Here is a 20279-nt window from a genome sequence, read left to right on the forward strand (position 1 = left end):
CTAACAGAGTTTTGCCAAGAGACGCACTGGTGATAGCAAACACCCACTTCCAACAACACAGGAGAAGACTCTACACATGGACGTCACCAGATGGTCAATACTGAAATCAGATTGATTATATTCTTTGCAGCCAAAAATAGAAAACTCTATACAGTCAGAAAACACAAGACCAGGAGATGACGGTGGCTCAGATCATGAACTCCTTATTACCAAATTCAGACTTAAATTGAATAAAGTAGGGAAAAATCACTAGATCAAAAACAAATCCCTTATGATTAAACAATGGAAGTGACAAATAGATTCTAGGGATTAGATATGATAGACAGAGTGCCTGAAGAAATATGGAAAGAGGTTCATGACATTGTACAAGAGACATTGATCAAGACCATCTGCAAGAAAAAGAAATGCAAAAAGACAAAATGGTTGTCTGAAGAGGCTTTACAAAAGCTGAGAAAAGAAGAGAAGCAAAAGGCAAAGGAGAGAAGGAAAGATATACCCATTTGAATGCAGAGTTCCAAAGAATAGCAAGGAGAGATAAGAAAGCCTTCCTCGGTGGTCAATGCAAAGAAATACAGGAAAACAATAGAATGGGAAATACTAGAGATCTCTTCAAGAAAATTAGAGATACCAAGGGAACATTTTATGCAAAGATGGACTCAATAAAGGACAGAAATAGTATGGACCTAACAGAAGAAGAAGATATTAAGAAGAGGTGGCAAGAATACACAGAAGAACTATACAAAAAAGATCTGTATGACCCAGATAATCACCATGGTGTGATCACTCACCTAGAGCAGACATCCTGGAATGTGAAGTCAAGTGGGCCTTAGAAAGCATCACTACAAACAAAGCTAGTGGAGGTGATGGAATTCCAGTTGAGCTCTTTCAAATCCTAAAAAATGATGTTATGAAAGTGCTGTACTCAATATGCCAGCAAATATGGAAAACTCAGCAGTGGCCACAGGACTGGAAAAGGTCAGTTTTCATTCCAATCCCAAAAAAGGCAATGCCAAAGAATGCTCAAAGTACCACACAATTGCACTCATCTCACACGTTAGCAAATAATGCTCAAAATTCTCCAAGCCAGGCTTCAACAGTATGTGAACCATGAACTTCGCGATGTTCAAGCTGGATCTAGAAAAGGCAGAGGAACCAGAGACCAAATTGCTAACATCTTGTGGATCATTGAAAAAGCAGGAGAGTTCCAGAAAAACATCTATTTCTGCTTTATTGACTATACCAAAGCCTTTGACTGTGTGCGTCACAACAAACTGTGGAAAATTCTGAAAGAGACTGGAATATCAGACCACCTGACCTGCCTTCTGAGAAATCTGTATGCAGGTCAAAAAGCAACAGCTAGAAATGGACATGGAACAACAGACTGGTTCCAAATTGGGAATGGAGTATGTCAAGGCTGTATATTGTCACCCTGCTTATTTAACTTATATGCAGAGTACATCATGAGAAACGCTGGGCTGGAAGAAGCACAAGCTGGAATCAAGATTGCCAGGAGAAATACCAATAACCTCAGATATGCAGATGACACCAACTTTATGGCAGACAGCAAAGAAGAATTAAAGAGTCTCATGATGAAAATGAAAGAAGAGAGTGAAAACATTGGCTTAAAACTCAGCATTTGGAAAACGAAGATCATGGCATCTGGTCCCATCACTTCTTGGCAAATAGATGGAGAAATAGTGGAAACAGTGAGAAACTTCATTTTTGGGGGCTCCAAGGTACTGTAGACGGTGATCACTTCTTGGCAAACAGATGGGGAAATAGTGGAAACAATGAGAAACTTCATTTTGGGGGGCTCCAAGGCACTGTAGATGGTGACTGCAGCCATGAAATTAAAAGCTGCTTGCTCCTTGGAAGGAAAGTTATGATCCATCTAGACAATATATTAAAAAGCAGGGACATTACTTTGCCAATAAAGGTCCATCTAGTCAAAGCTATGGTTTTTCCAGTAGTCATGTAAAGATGTGAGAGTTGGACTCTAAAGAAAGCTGAGCGCAGAAGAATTGATGCTTTTGAACTGTAATGTTGGAGAAGACTCTTGAGAGTCCCTTGGACTGCAACATCAAACCAGTCCCTCCTAAAGGAAATCAGTCCTGAATATTCACTGGAAAGGCTGATGCTGAAACTCCAATACTTTGGCCACCTGATGTGAAGAGCTAACTCTCTGGAAGAGCTTCTGATGCTGGGCAAGATTGAAGGCAGGAGTAGAGCATGAAAGAGGATGAAATGGTTGGATGGCATCACTGACTCAATGGACATGAGTTTGAGTAAACTCCAGGAGCTGGTGATGGACAGGGAAGACTGGCATGCTGCATCCCATGGGATCGCAAAGAGTTGAACACAACTGAGTGACTTAATTGAACAGAATTTTCCAGTCTTATTCCTTGCTGCAGTGACATGCTGCAGTGAAAATGCTCCATGCAGCAATAGGAGAGGTATAAGATTAAAGAAACATCAAATGTTGCACCCCTTCCTAGTGGTCAGTTGCTGTAGAGAGTCGCCTGGAAATTGATGTGAATGAAATACATTTTTTGTTGCCACTGACATTTTGTTAGTAACTGCAACATGACTAGTCTCTCTTAACGAATATAGAAATCAGCATGATGAGAAAGACATGGAACCATGACAAACATTAAAATATGTAGCATTGGCATGATGGACATGGAGAGGAAACTGACAGGAAACGCATGCTGGAATAATGATGATCCATGTAATACCTTGGCAAAGCATGAGAAAAGTGTGGCCTGCAACAACTTCAGAAGCAAATGCTTCAGGAACCCGCAGTTTTAGGGTAAGAGATTAGGAAACAGAACTTCCCGAGTACGTGTATGTGTTATTTGCTATTGTGTTTTATTATATCAAATGGAATACATATATATACATATATATTTTCTCATATGATATGATGTATATATATATATGTCTGTATACAGCAAGCATTTATCATATGAAAATGTCTAAAAGATAAAAGCTGAGGCTATAAAAATGAATGAGACACAACCAGTGCAATCCACAAGCTTTCATTGGGTCTGTCTATCCAATTACTTGCCTTTAATACAGTCAGCTTCCTTGAGCTCCATACCATAGTAAGAATGTAAGTACCAGCCACAGATAGATAGGTTCTCTCTCATAAATTTTACCAGAATTTTATAAAAGCTTGCTGTCTGCTGCCTACTCTTTGCCTGCAATATTGCCGTGTCTTGGATATACTAGCCTTCTGCCCAGTGGGTCTGCCCCTGAGTACTCCTGAGTACTCAGTTTGTGTAGGTCACTGGACTGCACTCTGAATTAGCAACTTTGTTTCCCCACTCAGCTCCCAGCTAGGTAGACTTCATTACTTTGGGCAATTTTCAGAGAATCCAGACCTCTGAGTAACATACCTTCTGCCAACTCCCCCAGCCTTCTGTCAGAGGGAATTTTTTAAAAGAGAATATGAACATGCTTTTCACACAAATATAAAATGAACTGTTGTCAAAGATTTTGCATAACCCACTCACTAATGAGGGCACTGGTAAACGTTAGAACCGTGCAAATGAGGATCTGACTTAGACAGTTTTACCTTGTCGATCAGAAAAGATCTTTCTGTACTTCTATGAGTAGCAATTATTTACAGAGCTACGGGCAGCAAACACTTGCATAGCCATCAGTTTTCAGAAGTTACCTCTTCTCCCTACAGAGTGGTGGGATAACCTGGTCACACAGTCAAAGGCAAAGACAGCTGTAGAATCAGATCATTCCAGCACTGTCTTCTAAACAACACCCAGCACTGAAGTAAAGGGAGATGCAATAATCTCTTTTGCCCACTTCAAAGTCTTCTACATTTATTCCTGATGCACAATTAATTAAACTCTTGCCTCAGTGAGTCACCTCCTTCACAAAAGGAAATAAAAATTTACATATAGCAAAAGTCTTATGTACAAATAAATATTTGAACATTGGCTGCCTAGAAAAGGAATTTTATATTCCATGAGTAAACATATTTTTGAGTGAGTTGGATTTACTAATATGTTATCAGGAAACAACTATTCTTTTCCACTACTTCTTCTTTTAGTTTACTTTTTAAATCTATCCTTCCTCCTTCCCAACTATGGATGGAAGCTTTACCAATGACTGTCAGGCAATCTGAAGACTCTTTCTTCTCCTGGTAATAAAATCTAGATTCAGACATCATGAAATGTCTAAATGTCATCAAAATAAATGCTTTTCCCTTTCCTGTATCAGGCCTGATTTTGAGTTGGAAATCTCTGGAAAAGAAACAGAAAGTGATCAGTTTTGCCTCTATTTTCTGCTCCTCCTACTCTTGTATTCGGTAGTGATGATTTGGGTCCTACGTGTTGAAGGCAAGGAAGCTCAAGGAAGAAGAGGTGCGCCTGACTGATAAGAGCTGGAATCAGGGGTTGGATGCTGTGGGCATGATGTATTGCAGTTCCGCATCTTGTGATGGGGGTCTTGTCACTTCCACCTTGCCTCTTTTGTCCTCTCCAGTTCTTGGTTTCCTTTTATTTTAGAGGCATCCTAATTCCTAGGTGTTATTCTAAGGAAGAGACCCTCTCAGTAGACACACTCTTTGCTGTGATGGCCACGTCTGCCTTCCCGGAGACCAGTGCGGTATTCAGAATCCTGGTACCATTCTCAATGAAGCCCTTCTCTCTGCTGTTTCCAAACTAGGTTCTTTAGCCACACCTTCCTACCAGTAAACTTCTCGGACAAATGTTAGATGCCAGATTCTCTGTCTTCCAAACTCCAGGGAAAGCATGTCAAGCATTCAGTTCTTTTAAAACCCCACTTACTCGACTTGAAGTGGCAAAAAGAAAATAACAAGCATAATTTTCTGCAAACTTGCAGGAAAGCATCCTCAGTCTACAATCTCTTCACTTTCTTCCAGTGCATTATTAATACTTGTTTGTGCTGCCACGTTGTGAATGAGGAGCTAGTTTGCAGCCACTCCATTACAAGTCCTGAATAGGTGAATGGAGAAGGCAATGGCACCCCACTCCAGTACTATTGCCTGGAAAATCCGGTGGACAGAGGAGCCTGGTAGGTTATATTCCATGGGGTCGCAAAGAATCAGACACAACTGAGCGTTCATTCAATTACACTCAACAAATATTTTTTGAGGGTCTAGTATGTGTAACACACTCTGCTAGGCACTGAAGAAATTGAGAAGGAAGACGTTGTCCCTGTGGTCTTAAAATTCATAGCGGCAGGATGAGGGGCTGAACCTCCCCTGGGTTTCTCCACTCCACAATACTACCTTATCTTGCCTACTTAAAGTTCCTCATTTGAAATGGACCATAAACCAAAATAATTTTTCCATAGATAATTTAAAATGACAAATCACTGGCAATTTAATGTAAATCAATTTAGTAACAGTAATTAATTCGCACATGTCACACTTCATATACTAGAATGCAATTCACTTATTACACGTCACGATTCAAAGAGCTGCCTGCACATGCAGTTTCCACTCAGCTGTACCCCGTCTTAATGCAAGTGCTCCTTTTTCAGTCCTGGGGAAAACAGAAGGCACAGCAACATAAACTTAGCCTGAACTGCTCAGGACACAGCATGCTAAACCCTATGCACCTTCTATTTGCAAAGTATTCAAATGCCTTTACCAGGAAAGTCAGTTAGGAAGGAAGGACTGCCTGCAGAATTAAGAGCAGAGTGTAGCTGTGCATTTTTCTTTCAGTTGGTTAACTGAAAATCAATTTCCTATTTTAAAAGCAGACCCATCAAAGGCAAGTGTCCAATTTTAAGCTAAGCTCTACACTATGCTTTTCAATAAAATGTCTCTCTGCCTCTTTCCCTTTTCTCATTTCAACATCCTGTTACATATTTCTGAAAGCTCGCCTTTCAAAGTTGGTGTATGCTATGATTGTGTGGAATGAAAAGCTCTGAAAGGCCACAAAGAAAAGTATCACTTGCCTCCATCTCTGAGGAGACGGCCCTTTGAATTAAGACTGATTCCACCTGCGAAGCCTGATTGAGCCTGAATTGATAATGCCTGCGTGTTGTGGGTTTTCTCGCTTTATTTCCCTTTGCATTCTTCTTCATTCCAGGATGTACTGTGGGCCATTATCCGATTTTCACAGCAGCATGAGTGATTACTAAAATGCTATGAAAGAGAAACTAAATCCTTAAAAAGAGGCATTCGTCGAAGGCTCCTAGGAATCATATGCCAATATTCTTTGCTGATTATTGGGATTCAAAGCGGAACATTGGAAACATCCAAAGGAATTTAACTGCACCTCACAAAGATTTTTATTTTCCTTTCCTTAAATGCTTAGAGTTATTGAGGCTGAGGGGTTTCCATTTAGTTTTATGTCTTCACTGTCGTTTGTCTCTACTTTTATGTATTAATACAATGTTGTCTGGCAAAAGAACAAGACAAACATAGGTAAAATTTTACTCAAATAACTGCTCTTTCTCCAAAACCCCAAAAAACCCATATCTAGACCTCACCTCTGCAAAGCGTGTGGCTTTTGCACTAGGAATTGTAAAGGGTGAGTTTTGAGCAGACTGTGACTTCAAAATCTGCCAGTGGTAAGTGCAGCATTAAAAAAAGTGCAAGTGGCAAGAATCGGTGCAAAAAAACGGAAACGTGGCCTGTTTAGAAGTCTGGCGGCTTCCCAGGCGGTGCGTGGGTAACGAATCCACCTGCCAACGCATGAACAGAAAGAGACGCAGGTTCAATTCCTAGAGGAGGAAACGGCAACCCACTCAATATTCTTGCCTAAAAATTCCTTGGACAGAGGATCCTGGAGGACTACAGTCCATGGGGCTACAAAGAGTCTGACACACCTGAGTGACTGAGCATGCGCACACACACGGACTGTAAACACTGATGACCTGGAGAACTAGAGGTTGGGTTAGGGACACAATGCAAGACTGCAACTGACCGCCATGAACAGCTACAGTTTGCCAGATACAAGTGTAGGCTATGGGCATAGAAAAGTGAATCGGATACACGTCTTTCCCTGTTCACGATTCACGACTATGCCACATGCTATAAGGAAGTAGGTATAAATGTTATATGAAAAAAAAATGAATATTAAGTTATTATGAAAGACAACCCAAATGTCTATACACATTTAATTGCAGAAAATGTGACATATCCCCCCGATGGGATAATACTCAGTGATGAAAAGGAACAAAGTACTAATACATACCACGGCATGGATGAACCTCAAAAACACTGTGGTAAGTGAAAGAAGCCAGACACAGAAGAAAGTGTAGAGTGTGATTTCACGTACATGAAGTGTCCAGAAAAGGCAAACCCACAAGAACAGGAAGTAGACTGCTAATTGTCTGTGGCTGAGGCTGGGAGTGGGAATTCCCTGGGAGTGATCAGAATCATCCAAAACTAGTTTACAATGATATTGCATAACTTTGTAGATTTACTAATAGTCATTTAATTACACACAAATACTCAATTTTATAATATATAAATTACATGTCAGTAAAGCTGTTGTAGACATTACTTTGCCAACAAAGGTCTGTCTAGTCGAGGCTATGATTTTTCCAGTAGTCACGTATGGATGTGAGAGTTGGACTATAAAGAAAGCTGAGCACTGAAGAATTAATACTTTTAAACTGTGGTGTTGGAGAAGACTCTTGAGAGTCCCGTGGACCGCAAGGAGATCCAACCAGTCTATCCTAAAGGAGATCAGTCCTGGGTGTTCATTGGAAGGACTAATGCTGGAGCTGAAACTCCAGTACTTTGGCCACCGGATGCGAAGAGCTGACTCATTGGAAAAGACCCTGATGCTGGGAGGGATTGGGGGCAGGAGGAAAAGGGGATGACAGAGGATCAGATGGCTGGATGGCATCACCGAATCGATGGACATGAGTTTGAGTAACTCCGGAGTTGGTGATGGACAGGGAGGCCTGGCATGCTGTGGACTTAGAGACTGAACTGAACTGAACTGAAAGCTGTTGTAAAGTAAATTTCCACACGAGGTAGGGGAAGAGGACATCTGCATCATTTTCATAGTGTTGTGGGAACAGATTAACACAAATTTGGTTTCATAAAACAACATAAATGTATTCACTTCCACTGCTGGTGCTCAGAACCTGAAATCAGTGTCATTGGCCTAAAGTCAAGATATTGATAGAGTTGATTCCCTCCAGAGGCTCTGAGGGGAGAACTGACTTCTTGCCTTTCTCAGCTTCTCGTGACTGACTCTATTCTTTAGTAGGTGACCCCTACATCCTTCCTCAAGTTGCATCACCAATATCTGCTTCCCTCATTATATCTCCTTCTCTATGAATCTTTCTGCATCTTTCTTATCAGGACAGCTTTAATCACATTAAACCCACCTGGGGTAATCTCTTCATCCCAAGATCCTTGACTTCTGCAAAGTCACATCATAACATTTCCAGGTTCTGGAGATTAAGATGTAAACATATTTGAAGACTCATTTTTCAGAACAACATCAGGCACATTTCTTTTTGGATAGAAATTTTGAATTGGATCTTGAAGAATGGATGCTTTTCATGTGGGAAAAAATGAAGAAATTCACTACAAGTAGATATAATGTTGTCAGGAAAGGAATAAAGAGAGAAAGCTGCATATAATCTGTGAGATCAGACAACAACAGTTGGATTTGGTTATTCATCATCTGTTTCCCAATTAGCTGGTTAGATTGAGATTCAAATGTGCTACAATATTCTCCAGCCTTTAGATATTCTTCCTCGCCTCCACAACCTCCTTCAGTTATCACCCAAATGCTTTGTTTCCTTATTACAATATTTTCACAAACGTTTCAACAGTGTTTCTACACTCATTTTTTCCTCTTCCTTTCTTACCAATATCTCTGAAATTCATACCATTTTGGATTCGCCCTTACCTCTCCACCTTCATTGCACAAAAGCTCAGCAATGACCTCAACATTCCCAAATCCAGTGGTCCATTTTTATCTTCATCTTATATGACTCATCAGCTGTGACTGACTTACCTGATCATCCTCCTTTTAGAGAATATATCTTCTCTCGGACTTCCCTGGTAGCTCAGCTGGTAAAGAATCCACCCGCAATGCTGAAGAACTAGGTTCGGTTCCTGGGTTGGGAAAATATGATGGAGAAGGGATAGGCTACCCACTCCAGTATACTTGGGCTTCCCTGCTGGCTCTGCTTGTAAAGAATCTGCCTGCATTGCGGGAGGCCTGGATTCAATCCCTGAGTTGGGAAGATCGCCTGGAGAAGGGAACGGCTACCCACTCCAGTATTCTGGCCTGGTGAATTCCATGGACTGCATAGTACATGGGGTCACATACAGTCGGACTGAGTGACTTTCACTTTCACTGGCTCTTAGAACAATATTTTCCCTTGCAATTCTTCTACATCATTGTATCTTTCACTTTTTCCTTATCTCCAAATATAGGTACTTCACTTCTTTGATCTTCATCTTTTTCTCTCTCTACACTCTTGTTCTAGATTATCTCAGCCAACTCACGATTCTAAATGCTGTTTTTACTGAGATGACTCCATTTATAATTTTATGACTCCTATTTTTGTATCCACAGCCTCAACCCTTCTCCTAAAACCCACACTTGTAATTCAACAATCTATCTGACTTCTCTACTTGGATGCATAAACTTTATATATTTCATCCAGAATACTAGATTCCTCTTGCTCCAGATTGGCCCCTCTACCAGTCTTCTCTTTCTTAGTGTTACCACCATCTATTTGGTTTCTTAGGCCAAACTTAAGCCTGTCTTTAATTCCTCTAATTCTCACAGTTCGCATCTGATCCATCAGGTTACGCCTTCAAAATATGCATATAGCTTGATCACTTATCACTTCCCTGGTGGCTCAGATGGTAAAGCGTCTGCCTGCAATGCAGGAGACCTGGGTTTGATCCCTGGGTTGGAAAGATCCCCTGGAGAAGGAAATGGTAACCTACTCCAGTATTCTTGCCTGGAAAATTCCATGGATGGAGGAGCCTGGTAGGCTATAGTTCATGGGGTCACAAAGAGTCAGACATGACTGAGCGACTTCATTTTCTTTGATCAGTTTTTAACACCATAATTTCTACAGCCCCTGTTCAAGTAACAATTTATTATCTATTTCTTCAATTTCAGCAGCCTTGGATTTGATCTACTTGTTTCCACTCTTGATCGTCCCCATTTTATGTTTTACAAACCAGTAGAATTATCACGTGTATGGAAGTCAGCTCACCCTATACACTTGCTCAAAATTCTTTCTGTGCACCCCTGCAGTGGTCTCCAATAATTTCACACCCTAGTCTTCGCCCCTTTGTCGGATTCCTTCTCACGTTGCATCAGGGTCTGGTTCATGTGACCATTAGAATACGGCTGATGGTACATCACATCCAAAATAAGATTATATTGATAAAAGACTATGGATTCTGTTTGATAAAAGACTATGGATTCTCTCTTTTTCCCTCCTGCTCCCCGCTTCCCTTCACCTCTCTCACATCACCCATCTGAGGGGAGCCAGGCCATAGACAGAAGCCCTAGGCAGAGGCACAGATATTAAGGAATCATAACCTTCTGTTAACAGCCATGTGAGTTCAGAAATTGATCATCCAGATCCAGTGAAATCTCAGATGACTGCAACCCTGGCTGAAACTTTGATTGCTGCTACATGAGAGATCCTGAGAGAAGACCATCTAAATAACTGCCCTGATTCATGACTCAACTGTGAAATCACAAAAGAAAAAGTACCTATTGTTTTAAGCTTTTTAAGCTGCTAATGTTTGGAGCAATTTATTATGCATCAGTAGATAACTAATTTCTAGTAAATGGAAAAATAATGGCTTTAGATTTTCTATTTGGAAAATAAAATGGAAAGATGAGATGTATTTGCTATCTGATGTTTTCCCATCTCTGATGGCTTTTTGTGAATTTTGGAGAACTCAAACTCATTTGTGAATTAATGGCTGAAATAAATGCCACTTAGGAGACTTCTGTCTCATGACTATTTAAAAAGCAGCCATGGAATAATTGTCTATTCATTTAGTTTGGTGACCCAGTCCAGTAAATCAGGTATGTAGTCAAGAAGAGTAAAGTGGAATAGAGACGTGCAAGAGGCCACTTTTTGTAATTAGAAGCAAGGCAAGAAGAGTGGATTTGTGGCCCCTCATTGACTCATTTATTCCTTCTTTCTGTTAATGGATGAGTATGACGCACCATTTTGGAGCTGACACTGAGGGTCTAATAGTTAACAAGGCATAATCCTTGTCCTCAAGGTAGAGAGATATAGAAAGGCAATTTTGAAACACCACAGTAAGTACATGTCACTGAACCACTCAGTATAAAGAACAGTTTTCATTAGAGTCGCAGCAATCGAGGGACATGAATTTTTTAGATTGTGCAGTTGATATTTCAACATAAGCCAGACATAATCACACTGGGAGAAATCAGCACTCTTTTAGACTCCCATACACCTACTGTAGATTCAACATCATTTTCATTTTTAAATTATACATGATGAGTTAGCATGGAACTGTATGCTTTCTAGTGCTTGGGGCTTCTAAGATCCAAATCCAGAAATAAGTATGTGATAAGAATAAGTACACATCATGGAGCAAAGATGTGTAAGAAGTGAAAGCGAAGTCGTTCAGTCATGTCCAGCTCTTTGCGATCACATGGGTCCTCGGTCCATGGGATTTTCTGGGCAAGGGTACTGGAGTGGGTTGCCATTTCCTTCTCCAGAGGATCTTCCTGATCCAGGGATTGAACCCAGGTCTCCCACATTGCAGGCAGACACTTTATCCTCTGAGCCAATAGGGAAGCTCAAAGAAGCTGCCAACCTCCTCATCTTGGAATTGAACCCCAGTCTCCTATGTGACAGATGGGAATACTAACCACTATAAAAAGGCCACTGTTAGGAGATAAATAGAAGTTATGTTATTCTAAAGAAAAGAGAGAAAGAGAGCAGTCAGTCCAAAATTTGTAAAAGGGCATTCTAGGGAGAGCAGCATTGGCAAGCAAAAGAAAGATGGGGAAAGTCCTAAGCTTTTAATATCTGGGCAGTAATAAAATAGCAATATTGACATATGAGACCAAAGAGTGCACAGGGGCCAGATAAATAATCAAGGATGTGTGCTATACTTTGTGGAAGTTGTACTGTATCCTGAGACCAGTGGGAAATATTTGTAGTAATTTGTGATTTTTGGAATATGGCATCTGCTACTCTGTTTGTAGTATAGGGGGGCAGATGATGAGAGCAATTATGTTATAATAATACAGAAGAATAAATATGATGGCTATCTTGTCTTAAATAATAATGTGGAGGATGGAGAAAAATGAATATATTCAGTGCATATTGAATAGGTTTTAGTGAGAGCAGTTTGTGATTTAGTACAAGTACATAGGGAGGGTGTTTTGAGAGTTATGGATAGTATCCATGTTTCTCCCTCATGCAACTTGGAAAGTCTTTGCACTCTCTGTTGAGATAGGGAACACAAGAGGCATAAAATTGCATTATTATATAGACTTCCCAAGTAACCAGTTCAAAGCATACAAGAGCGATCATAACACTAGTGTTAATGGTTCAGTCGTGTCCAACTCTTTGCAACCACAAGGACTGTAGCAAGGAATTCTCCAGGCAATAATACTGGAGTGAGTTGCCTTTCCTTTTTCTGGGGATCTTTCTCAAAGTGTGATGCCCAAACTGTAGACCTGGCTTAGCAGTCAACACTGGGAGGAGGCCAGGAGGATTAGAAAGACACAGCCAAAAGGTCACCGTATGCTTCACAGGACGCCCACTTCAGTGTCTTTCAGGAAGCAATTCTTAGTTTTAGGTGTTTTTTGTTTTTTTTTTTTAATTTATTTTTAAGAATTTGTGCTTCACTGGGATGACCCAGAGGGATGGGATGGGGAGGGAGGTGGGAGGGAGGTTCAGGATGCGGAACACATGTACCCCCCTGGGGACTGTTTTTGGGGTTTTTTGTTTGTTTTAGATTTTGCTTTTTTAATAAAGCATCATTAATGCACATTGCACGGTTTTGCCAAACAGCCTGAACTGTATACATTACAATCATTAAAAGCTCTTATTAAAAAAAAATAATAATAATTTGTGCTTTGTACATTATTTGTGTGTGTGTATACATCTATATGTCAATATTAAGTCATAGTGACAAAATGAATGTCATATAAGCAACACTCTTCTGTGGAATTAGACTGCTATCAATTACTTTCATATATACACACTTGAGTGCTACATTCATATCCCACCACTTTTCATTTTCTTGAGGAGAAAAAACTTAACAAGAATCTGCTATTCACTTGTTTTATGTTCACAGTATTTCCATATATATCTCATGATGGGCTTGTTTTGAGACATAATACTGGTACCATATTATATGCAACCTAACAGTGGAAACAGTGACAGACTTTATTTTCTTGGGCTCCAAAATCACAACTGATGGTGACTGCAGCCATGAAATTAAAAGATGCTTGCTCCTTGGAAGAAAAGCCATGACAAACCCAGACAGCACATTAAAAAGCAGAGACATTACTTTGCCAACAAAGGTTTATCTAGTCAAAGGTATGGTTTTTCCAGTAGTCACGTATGGATGTGAGAGTTGGACTATAGAGAAAGCTGATTGCCAAAGAATTGATGCTATTGAACTGTGGTGTTGGAGAAGACTCTTGAGAGTCCCTTGGACTGCAAGGAGATGTAGCCAGTCCATCCTAAAGTAAATCAGTCCTGAATATTCATTGGAAGGAATGATGCTGAAGCTGAAGCTCTGATACTTTGGCCACCTGATGCAAAGAACTGACTCTTTGGAGAAGACACGATGCTGGGCAAGATTGAAGGCAGGAGGAGAAGGGGACGCCAAAGGGTGAGATGGTGGATGACATCACCGACTCAGTGGACATGAGTTTGAATAAGCTCTGGGAGTTGGTGACTGACAGAGAAACCTGGCATGCTGCAATCCATGGGGTCACAAAGAGTTGGACACAATTGAGCAACTGAACTGAACTGATTGTTGCGGTTTGTTCTTTTCAATATCTTTTATATTCAGCTTATCCTCAAAACCATGACTGATTTCTATTGAAATTGAATGAAATCTATGAAGTTATTGAGGGAGAAAGGACAATTATTAATACATTTTATCAGCCCATGTTTACACATGATCATGATAAAGCTCTCATTTGTCATTTTTACCTTTTGCAGTTAATTGGCTGCACACACACATATTTTGTTAGCTTTTTTAAGCACTTTAATTGGTTTTATTATATAGCCTATTCTTCATAGATTAGGTCCAGAATCCAGGCATTCTTTTTTTTTTTACTTGATTCAATTTTTATATGATATATTTTTCTAGGAATTTGAATATTTCCTTAAAATTTTCTGTTTATTGGCCACAAAGAGACATATTCAGATTTCTGACCAATATAATATTAAGGGGAAATATTCTGAGCATTGCAGCAATATTTCAACATAATCCTCTGTAATTTCCAATCACATTAATTCATAAGTAATTATTAACATATTCAGCCAAGCAAATATATCATTGATTATAAGCACTGTATGTATTATAATGTGATACAGCTAAAGATTCAACCCTAAAGAAATTAGAGTTCAATTAAAAACAGATTAACAAATAATTTCAAATAACTAAAATGTAAAGTAGAGGATGCCTCATGGTCTCTGAGGGGCACAGAGAAAGTAGCGTGAACATTGGCAGGAAGATGGTAACTGTCAGATAAGGGTTTGGGGAATTCTTTGATCTGACTTCCTGCAATAGTCACACGTAGTCCAGATCTCATTGTTTCATTAGCATCGCTTCTAGGCTATGATGAATATTCATGGCCAGAACTGTGACAACAGTGCCATGAAGGGAAGCTTCAGGACCCCACCGGGCTAAGGAAGTGTGTTTGGCCAGCAGCGAGTGCAGCCAAACAGCTCCCATAAAACAAGCTGGCTCGACCCAATCGTGAGCAGGGCTGGGGGTAGCGTTATAAGGAAATGATTAAACAATTAGGAAAATTATCTGCTGACTCCTAAAGGAGCAGGTTGATGCTTAGAAGGTAGCTATTGTGAATAAGGACATGAAAACGCAAATAATAACAAAACCGATTTGCTGTTGTGATGCAGGTGCCTGCTAGGTATTTTATAAATAGTATTTCATTTAGATGGAAAGGAGGTAGACGTGATCATCTCATTTTACTAAATGGATGTGCAGGCATGTTTGTCAGTGCCAGCCCAGAAAGCCAAATCTGGTTAACTTAAACAGCAAAGCAGTTGGCAAGAAAGTTGGGAGAACTTACTGTAAAAAGTGGATGGAAATCAAGAAAGTCTAGATGTAAGACCCAAAGCAAAGTTTACCCCACAGGGTAAGCATGCCCCTTTGCTCAACACTCAGGCCCCTAGAGACATTTCCAAACTTCCCTGGTGGCTCAGACGGTAAAGCGTCTGCCTACAATGCAGGAGACCAGGGTTCAATCCCTGGGTTGGGAAGATCTCCTGGAGAAGGAAATGGCAACCCACTCCAGTACTCTTGCCTGGAAAATCCCATGGACAGAGGAGTCTAGTAGGCTACAGTCCATGGGATCGCAAAGAGTTGGACACGATTGAGCAAACTTCACTTTCTTTCTCTTCTTTCACTTTCATGCCCCTAAGCTCTGGACAATCACCCCAGCTGCCCCTGAACACTATGCAATGAATTCATCACCAACTGTTCCTTCATCTCATTGGCACCCACTGAGGATCCAGAATGATAGGTGAGAGTGTTTGATAATCCATGGGTTGTTGGCCCAGAATAAGGAGAAAGAGAGTATTAGCTCTTCTTCAGCTCTCCAATAGAAAGAAGCTTCATGCCTCCCACATAGACTCTTAAGAATTGGATATCCACCCCAATTTAGAAAAGATTTCAGATGCTCATGAGCATGGAAATGGACATCATTGTCAAGATGTCAGGACTAGTGAGCAGAGGTTTTTCAGGCTCAGGTCTTGTCTGAATCAGAGCTACACAATCTTTACATGGAACTCAGTCAGTGGCAATAAATTCTACAGGAAGTTTCGTTATAGAAAGTGCATAATTTTTAGAGCAACATGGTATGAGTAGGTCTCCTGTTGAACGTATATACAGAATAAGAAGATGCTAAGCAAGATAGAGTAGGGGATTGCACTCTTATATTCTTAGAATTTATGGTCTATTAGAAATCATGCTTAGAAAAAAAAAAAAAAAGAGTTTACTCATTGCCCAGTGAGTGTCAGTGCTGAAAGAGCTATGGTTGTTAAAGTTTGGGACAGAATTGTGTGAGATGAGATATTCCAGAAAACTTACAGGGAGGATGGCTGGGATCCGGATATACAGGGGATAATATTTTAGGCAAGGGAGGATTTGCTTATGCAACAGTGTTTGTAGGCACAAATCCATCAGATTTTAATGCAGAACTTTCTGGATTAAATGCATGATGCCATTAAGGAAACAAAAGAGCTAATCATTGTAGCTGCTGCTCTTTACCTATAAACCAAAATCCAGTCATCAGAATAATAGATAGGATTATAGGAAGTCAGGAGCTAACTGCCAAGTTTTTCAGTTTGAAGGGATCCTCTTTCTGGAGGAAACAATTGAATGCAAGCCTGCAGTGATTATAAATACACATGAAGAAAATGGGAAGCTGTATTTCCGGCCAAGATATGCTCTTGTTATCGACCCAGAGAGGAGGCTGTTGACTGACGAAAGAGAATGGGCGGCTTTGGGTGAAAGTCACTTGTGACAGGTCTGAAATACAAACACATCCAAACCCTGTGTTCTGTTGCTTCAGGCTAGAGTTCCATTTACACTGGCTTTGACCTTATGAAAACATTGTGAGTGGCCTTGGAGCAAAATGAAGTAAAGCCAAGAACGATGCTTCAATAAAGAGCTGTAACACAAATTCTCCAGCAAGGCTGAATCTTAGAAACGTGTGCAGTAATTCAAATCTAAAGACATCAGGGAGGTCACCTGGGAAAGGACACGCCTTGTTGGACCGATGACACTGGGAGGAGTATTGAATTCCCTACATCTTCTGCAGGGAAAGCTTGCATTCCTTTATGATTAACTAGACATAAATATCCTCACTTATCAGAAGTCCTTTGCTGCTGGGCTGCACAGTTGCAAACCAATATGAGCTTGTTGAAAGGCGGATAAACAGCCGTAAATTTCAGACAACGTTAACTTCTCCTTCCATTTTCACACCTTCTTTGCTCTTGTGTCGTGTGGGCATCCGCTGCTCACCGCCACCTCCACCCCACGGTCTGTACCACCTCCATCCCCTTCATGTGCGCTCTCAGTGGTCCCGCACAGCGCCAGCTTCTTTCTAGTTTTCAAGTCTTGATTTTAATGGCGCCTTCTGAGAGACGCTTCCCTGACCTGTCCAGCTAATACAGGTTGGCTCTTTCTATCATAGAATCTTATTTCCTCTAGAAAAATTTTGTTGTTGTTGTTTACTATTTAATCGCTCAGCAGTGTCCAGCTCTTTTATGACCCCGTGGACTGTAGCTTACCAAGCTCCTCTGTCCATGGAATTTTCCAGGCAAGAATACTGGAGTGGGTTATCATTTCCTTCTTCAGGGGATCTTCCCAACTCAGGGATCAAACCCAAATGTTTCCTACACTGTAGGCAGATTCTTTACCACTGAGCCACCTGGGAAGCCCAGAATGCTTACCAAATATTTATATTCATTTACTTATCTCTATGTTTATTTCCTGCCTGTCTTTCCACGCTGTTAATTTCAAAAGTCTCCTTCATTTGCCACTGCATCATCAGAGAACGGACCAATGGAAAACACTTAATAATTGAACAAGCAAATGAGGATTTGAAATATTTCCTGAAGTTTTCTTTTGAAGCCCTCAGGCAAATATTACTAGATATCACATAGGTCTTTTCTTTCCTTCATTCACAAAGAAAAAGTACATCCAAAGGGATCTTAGGAATCTGACTTTGTGCCAAGTAGTCTGGTTTTCTTCTGATTTTTGAATTACCATGCAAATGAATGGCAGAAGTTTTTTGCTGTTTATACAACTTAATGAGTATTGCTATCCAAGGAACATCTCCATTTTTTAGCATCACACAGTACACTGTTTTAGATATAACAAGCTATTGGTATTATTTATTGCATAGATATTTGAATGATTAGACGATTACATAAATGAATGTAAAATTAAGAGTTATATAATAATGCACAGAATCAAGGGATTTTCTTTGGGCTATGTATCAAATAACCAAAATACAAGTAAGAAAATGATCTTGCTCTGAATATGGCAGGTTTTAATTAATATTTATTAACAGGGAGTAAAGTCTCTGGCTGGGAATTTAACAAGCAGATGGTTTCTTTAATGTTGAAAGTGGAGGTTGGAATTTTTTAACCCAGTTAACATCAGTCAGCTCCGTAGCTCCATATTCTACCCACATTGTTCACACAAAATTGAGATATTTTTGCTACAAGCAGTACTAGAAGGGGCAGGCCACTGCTACTGCTGCTAAGTCGCTTCAGTCGTGTCTGACTCTGTGCAACCCCAATAGATGGCAGCCCACCAGGCTCCCCCGTCCCTGGGATTCTCCAGGCAAGAACACTGGAGTGGGTTGCCATTTCCTTCTCCAATGCATGAAAGTGAAAAGTGAAAGTGAAGTCGCTCAGTCGTGTCCAACTCTTCGAGACCCCATGGACTGTAGCCTACCTACCAGGCTCCTCCGCCCATGGGATTTTCCAGGCAAGAGTACTGGAGTGGTGTGCCATCGCCTTTTCCAAAAGAGACACTGTTGCTGCTGCTGCTAAGTCACTTCAGTCATGTCTGACTCTGTGTGACCCCATAGATGACAGCCCACCAGGCTCCCCCATCCCTGGGGTTCTCCAGGCAAGAACACTGGAGTGGGTTGCCATTTCCTTATCCAGTGCATGAAAGTGAAAAGTGAAAGTGAAGTCATTCAGCCATGTCCGACTCTTCCAGACCCCCATGGACTGCAGCCCACCAGGCTCCTCTGTCCATGGGATTTTCCAGGCAAGAGTACTGGAGTGGGTTGACATTGCCTTCTCTGATGCATGAAACTGAAAACCGAAAGGGAACATGAAAAGCTTTATCACAGCCTGGGGACAGTTCTTTGTTCACTGTTACCCTGACATGTAGGAAATCAATGCTGTAAAGATGAATTTAAGGACACCACTATTTTATTCTGTATGGTAAAATAACTGTGGTAAGTTAAAAACTTTCAATATGTTTTAGCCTTCATGAAACTCTGCAAGGAAGCCTACTTCATTTATTCCATTGTCACTCTAGAAAAAAAAGTGTCTATTTCTAAAGTCTTATGGAATCTTTACTTTGATTGTGTTATGCATGTAAAATGCCTTGCACATAACGCTTAGACTGTAGTAAACTCTTGATAGAGGTCCATTTCTTTCCTCCCCATAACACTTAAAAATGATAATATGCTTATGAATTTTAATAGTTATTTATGAAGCACTCAGTTTATCTCCTACATTGTCTGAGTGCTTTACAGGCATTAATCTGGTTAATCCCCATCCATTCCATGTGAGACAAGGACGATGAGTCTCCCCATTTTTTAGTTTACAGAAGTAAGTCACTCATCCAGGATGATAACGAGTAATCCATGTCTGTCTTATCTCAAAATCTATGCTACTGTTTTACTACTAAATTAAGCATGTTCACCACTTTAAAAGCATCAGTACTTTTAAAGCCCTGATTATAAGAATTCTACTGCGATTTATATGAGTTTCTGTAAAGTACTTTATATTTTTAGTTAGTGACAAACTCCATAAGAATGAGAAGTGTTTAATTCATATATCCTAATTTTTTCCCCAATGTTTGAGATAGAAATCCTGTTTGATAGATATTTGGTGAGACAGTGAGTGAATGATTCCAGAAGAAATACATAGCAAGAACACACTGCTTGTGAAATCTCAGTCTCTCCCTGTTAGAACTGCTCAGGCCGAAGCTGTGTGGTCATCTGTCATGGATGACTTAGAAAGAATTACTAAGTCATGGATGATGCACAGTTTTGTCCTGGATGATGATGTAAAAAATTTGTGCAAATGAAATTATTGTCATCTTGTTTCTACAAGTGTCAAGAGATTTAGAATTTTATTTATGTTATCCTCAAGTAACTTTTCTTACCCTAAAAAGTATAAATATGAATCTGAGAGGGAAAAAAAATCCATGCTATCGTCCCATTACTCTTTCAAAATTCAGAGAATCTTTTTCTGTTCCAAAAACCCTACTTCAATGAAGTATAATCTCCCACCCTATTGTTTTAGTTTGTTTGAGCTACTATAACAAA

The sequence above is a fragment of the Bos taurus genome, chromosome 10 (genome assembly GCF_002263795.3).
Source record: "Bos taurus isolate L1 Dominette 01449 registration number 42190680 breed Hereford chromosome 10, ARS-UCD2.0, whole genome shotgun sequence".
NCBI classification, from domain to species: domain Eukaryota; kingdom Metazoa; phylum Chordata; class Mammalia; order Artiodactyla; family Bovidae; genus Bos; species Bos taurus.